We start from the raw sequence: 6108 nt of genomic DNA on the forward strand, positions 1-6108 counted from the left end.
TGTGTGTTATTGTGCAGGGGAGCCCACAGTGACAGTGGGACAGAAGACAGTGCTGTGTGTTACTGTGCAGGGGAGCCCACAGTGACAGTGGGACAGAAGACAGTGCTGTGTGTTACTGTGCAGGGGAGCCCACAGTGACAGTGGGACAGAAGACAGTACTGTGTGTTACTGTGTAGGGGAGCCCACAGTGACAGTGGGACAGAAGACAGTGCTGTGTTTTACTGTGTAGGGGAGCCCACAGTGACAGCGGGACAGAAGACAGTGCTGTGTGTTACTGTGCAGGAGAGCCCACAGTGACAGTGGGACAGAAGACAGTGCTGTGTGTCACTGTGTAGGGGAGCCCACAGTGACAGTGGGACAGAAGACAGTGCTGTGTGTTACTGTGTAGGGGAGCCCACAGTGACAGTGGGACAGAAGACAGTGCTGTGTGTTACTGTGCAGGGGAGCCCACAGTGACAGTGGGGCAGAAGACAGTGCTGTGTGTTACTGTGCAGGGGAGCCCACAGTGACAGTGGGACAGAAGACAGTACTGCGTGTTACTGTGTAGGGGAGCCCACAGTGACAGTGGGACTGATTTTACAAAAACAAGGTTATAGATTCTATGACAATCAGCAGAGAATGCAAATATCACCAACCACTCAACTGAAACAAAATGTCTGACTTAATAGTGTGGTTGATAAAACTAGTTCAATATATTTTATTGGCATTGCCTGTATACAGTATATATTTTTGTAGATATTCTGAGAGAAATCTCTAAGTAAGAATATAGATATGTACTTTGAAGAATTGGTGATAAAAAATGAAGAAAGTATTTTTCAGGCTTAAGAATTCAATTTACAAACCTTCCGCTGATGGAGACATTGCTTTACTTGCTCCCATTATATGATGTGAAAATATCTTCCGTATCTAAAGGTGTAGTTATGTAAAAATTCCTGCAGGGGGCAACATTGTGGCACAAACATCCATTTATCTACTTCATATACTATCATTTAAACATGTGCTTTAGGCCTGACACTGCAGAGAAATGTACGTCCAGACCCTCAAAACAGCAACCAGACAGACTGTTTACCTGATCTACAGTGTAGATAAATCTCTATGTTTATTGTGTTTGCAGATCAGTCATGAGACAAAGACTGTGGATTTTTTTACTCCATTTCTCTTTGTTATGATTCATTCTCCTCCTAGTTTGCTCATCAAGTTCAGACGTCAACCTGAGCACAAGTGCAAAGAGCAAAGCTGGACCAATACAGTATGTGCAGCTGTCTGATTCTCTTTCGGGGTGTCATGCAATGAAGCCCTCAGTTAAAATAACATATAAAAATATCTGAGATATTAGACATCTTCGGATTAATAGGTAAAGGGAGGCCATGACTCACTAGGGGCCCTCAGTGAGGAGCAAAGCAGGCTGTGCAAATGATTTGAAAAGCCTAGAAAAATTATGACATTGCTAAAGCTGGGGCTGGGAGGTATAAAATTATTATGATATATCGATATTTTTTCAAAGTAAGATAGGATGTCACAATACTGTCTATATCGAAATACTTTAATTGCGCATTTTTAAAAAAATGGTATTTATTAAAGATTTTTAAAAGAAACCAAATGTATTTCTTCCTGGTTGTAATCAGTGCAAGGGCTTCGGTCATATCGTTGTGCAGAATCCCAGAATTCACGGCTAAAATCAAACCATTCAGTTAGCGTCTCACAGGGAGTCAGTAAAGATTCATTGTTCTAACTTTTTAATTATTTATTTTTTGTCGTCATTGTAGAATGCATACAAGAGAAAGAATATCCTAAGCTGTGTACCACTGATTGATGGTAAATGTAACAGGGAGGTGAACACCAGATTTAATTTCCATTCACCCAGTTTTACATGGAGAAGTCATTTAACTAAGTCATTATAACCATCACATGTAACCTTTTAAAATGCTTCAAAAGCATTGTCATTAAATTAAAAAAAAATTAAAAGAAAGAAGCTGAAATGTTACTCTTGGTTTAATAAAATGCCTTTCTTCACTCATTTTTAAAATTATTATTATGGCTGTAAAATAAACTTATGCAAAGATAAGCTTGTATCCAGGAGTGAGAGGAATAAATGTCTTGTAAATCTAAGGATGTTGTTATATGAAGTTCCTGCAGGGGGCGATGGTGTAGCACAACCATCCATTCTTATCATATAAACATCTCCTTAAGGCCTGACACTGCAGAGAGATCTGCATATAGACACTGGAAGCAACAACCAGACAGACTGCTTACCTGATCCATAGTTCACATAGATTTCTATATTTATTGTCTTTACAGCTCAGTCATGGTGCATAGAATGTGGATTTTTCTCATCTTGGCTCATTTGATTGTTGGTAAGATTTGTTCCCATATACATTGCTGCTTTTTTAAATTGACTGCTTGTAGTAATTTTATGCTTTTAATGGCTTAATATTTATTTTATTTCCTTAGACTGCAGAGCTGAAGACAGAATAGAACAAACCAGCGGAAATGTCATTGTAGCTGAAGGAATATCAGCGACACTAGACTGTGCATATGAATCAGACAGGCCAAACCCATCTCTCTTCTGGTACATCCAATATCCCAATGAGTCTCCCAAGTACTTGCTGAGATGGTATGGATCAGGAACTTCTGAAAATGCTCCAGAAATTGATGAGAGATTTCATGCCAGTCCGAACAAAACTCTGAAATCTATACCATTAACAGTGCAGAATGTGCAGCTGTCAGACTCTGCTGTGTATTACTGTGCTCTGAGGCCCACAGTGAGAATAACCTTCTCACACTCTCTACAAAAACACTGGGGCAATAAGAATGTGACACGATAAAGAGAGCTGCAGATTCTCACTCAGGTCAAAGAGCAATAGTCATAGGAGTATTAGTTAAAAAATTTAAATTAATCTGTACATTTTTATTGTCAGTTAAGTTTCTTTCATAGATTAATAATACCACATATTAACAACTGCTGGTGCCAAAAAAAAAGCCAAATGATTGCCAAAAAATCTGGAATAACAAAGACACAAACAATGAAACTGTAAGATTTGAACCAAAATTATAACAGATGTTCAGACAATGATATTCTTCAGTTTAAATAGACTGAAATTGATAACAGTAGCAAAATGATAATACGTGAGAGAGGGAGAGAGAGGGAGGGCTGTCAGGGTGAAACAAGCTGTGTCACAGTGGAACAAGCGTGTTGTTTTGTGGCAGTAGAGGAGTTTCCTGTTAGACCCGACCTTGGTAGCAGAGTATTCAGTTCAGTCTGTCTCTCTCCATCTGCCATGATGTTACTCTGTTCATTTCTTCTCTTTTCAGCACTTGTGGGTAAGTGAGATATTCAGTTCTTAATTTTTACTAGTGTAATTTTTCATAGGCGAGCTTAATCTGTATATTTAAATTCAAATATTCCTTTTATCTTGACTATTAATGATAAATATTGCCTTGAATCATCTTCTCCACAGGTGACAGTACTGAGGATGCGATTACACCTTTTAATGACACAGTGCATGTTAAAGAAGGTGAAAATGTTACACTCTCCTGTAACTACAGTGGATCAGTCAATAATCTACAGTGGTATCGTCAGAATCCCAGATCAGCACCACAGTTTCTCCTGCTCATCTACCGGACTGCAGAAACTCCACAGAGAAGAGAACCTCGAATGTCTACTATGGTTCAAAAGGAGAAAAATCATGTAGATCTGGAGATCTCCTCTACAGAAGTGACAGACTCTGCAGTGTACTACTGTGCTCTGAATCCCACAGTGACAGGAAACTCACTGACGCTGTACAAAAACCTGACAGCATTTCAACAGTGAATCAGTTTCTTTTAATTATTAAACTGTGTTTTAGTAGTTTTGTAAAATTGCAAACTTTCCTGAACCTACATCTTCAAACAGTGAATCATTTATAAATACCAATATTATCATAGTCTTGAATGTAGAGTTCCACTAGTTACTGACTGAGCTGTTTTAACATGCTAAGTGATCAGTTGATACTGTGCTGTCACTAATTAGCCATCGTGACCAATGAGGTAGGCTGTAGGTAAGAGTAATCAGTAGGATTCTGACTGAGTGTAGTGCTGTAGTTCTCGAGACCAGTCTTGGTCTCAAGACCAATTATTTTTTGTGGTCTCGGTCTTGTCTTGGTCTCGACTCTTTTTGGTCTTGGTCTTGTCTTGGTCTCAGACATAGCGGTCTCGATGGGATCGGGAAAAAAAAAGAAAACAGCGCATCCTCACAGAACAGTATCATTATTTATTACGTGCCTCAATTCAAATGCAACCAGTCAGATGCATCTATTTTAAAAATGTTACATTGTATACATTTTCTCAATGGACACTGCCAGCGCTTCACAGTCCACACACATCATACACATCGCATCATAGCAAAGTCGGCAATGAAATGTCCGAAATTGTCCGCGAAGTCGGCGGTAATTAACTTTGGCTTTACAGAGCACACAGAGTATATTTGTAAAATGTCCCAGAAAAAGAAACATTCAGCTGTACGCCGATTTGGTCGAACCACCTTGACGGAGAGTGCTGTGTGGATATATTGTTTTACAGTGGTGTTATTTGACATAATAAATCACCATGGATTTTTATATACAGTAGCATCTATGGGCATTGTGTTGTGCAAGCATTCTTTCCAAGATATATGGTAAGTAATTTTAGTGATGTTGATATCGAAGTGTAAAGATTACAGTGGGACAATTCCAGTTTATCTATTAATGGATACAACATAGTCTATAGCATAGTTATAATTCAAATAAATTCTGTATTTTACATTTATTAGAAAGCATGGTCTTGGAGGTGCAAGTCAATCTGGAGACTCATTCTCTTCAGTTCAAAGCAAGGGATCATTACATACTGTAGCCATATTCACAGCTTACCGAGGCCTCTGTTCCTGGTATAAGAGACTTAATATGAACATCTTTCTGGTACACCCAATATGATCTAGCTTATGATCTTATATCAGGTCAAGGGGGGGGGGGGGGGGGGGGGTTGGGGGAGTGTCTGTCGCAGACAGCCAAGGGCAGGAGGCCGGACTACACACTAGACAGGATGTCAGTGCATTATGAGGCAGACAAGAAACACTCAGACAACATGAGCAATTCAGAGATTTAGTGATCACTACCGACAGCCAGATTAAACTAAATGAACCTTCAATCCATCCATTTTCCAAACCGCTTATCCTGCTGGGTCGCGGGGGGTCCGAAGCCAATCCCGGAAGCAATGGACATGAGGCAGGGAACAACCCCGGATGGGGGGCCAGCCCATCACAGGGAACACTCACACACCATTCACTCACACATGCACACCTATGGACAATTTAGTAACTCCAATTAGCCTCAGCATGTTTTTGGACTCTGGGGGGAAACCGGAGTACCCGGAGGAAACCCCACGACGATATGGGGAGAACATGCAAACTCCACACACGTGTGACCCAGGAGGAGACTCGAACCTGGGTCCCAGAGGTGTGAGGCAACAGTGCTAACCACTGCACCACCATACCGCCCATATATAATAATATATATATATATCGGTTTCTAAATGAAAGTATATGGATTTTATAACATCCATCAATCCATCCATTTTTCAAACCGCTTATCCTACTGGGTCGTGGGGGGTCCGGAGCCAATCCCGGACACAATGGGCACAAGGCAGGGAACAACCCAGTATGGGGGCACACTCACACACCAGTCACTCACACATGCACACCTTCGGGCAATTTAGCAACTCCAATTAGGATTTTATAACATCAAAATGATAATTACTAGAACAAATACTAATGACATGTCTAGCATTTTTAAAGCCATTTTTTTACTTCACCATCTTACAGAACTTACCAAGATTTTACACTGAGTTGCATCAAATTCACCAAGATAAAGGTTGGGTGTACAGTGTAGCAGCTCCCAACCCATGGACCGCGGACCAGTACCGGACTGTGGCCAGTATCCCTCCAGGCCGCGTATTACTGAGGGTTTTGTGGAAGGATTGGGTAATTTCCGAAAGTGATAGTTACAGATAATTCATGTTCTTGGTGAATCAACGAGGCTGATGTCAGGTTATTATTTATTACTGGGGGGGGGGACACAGCACCAGTAGCTGCCACTT

The 6108-nt window shown here is 40.7% G+C and overlaps 1 long non-coding RNA gene across 1 annotated transcript in view; it reads left to right on the forward strand.

Annotated features, from left to right (window-relative positions):
* Positions 1-6108, forward strand: part of LOC125716278 (uncharacterized) — a 35692-nt gene that overhangs the window by 27294 nt on the left and 2290 nt on the right. The window lies entirely within an intron of this gene.

Source organism: Brienomyrus brachyistius, chromosome 21 (genome assembly GCF_023856365.1).
Source record: "Brienomyrus brachyistius isolate T26 chromosome 21, BBRACH_0.4, whole genome shotgun sequence".
NCBI classification, from domain to species: Eukaryota; Metazoa; Chordata; class Actinopteri; order Osteoglossiformes; family Mormyridae; genus Brienomyrus; species Brienomyrus brachyistius.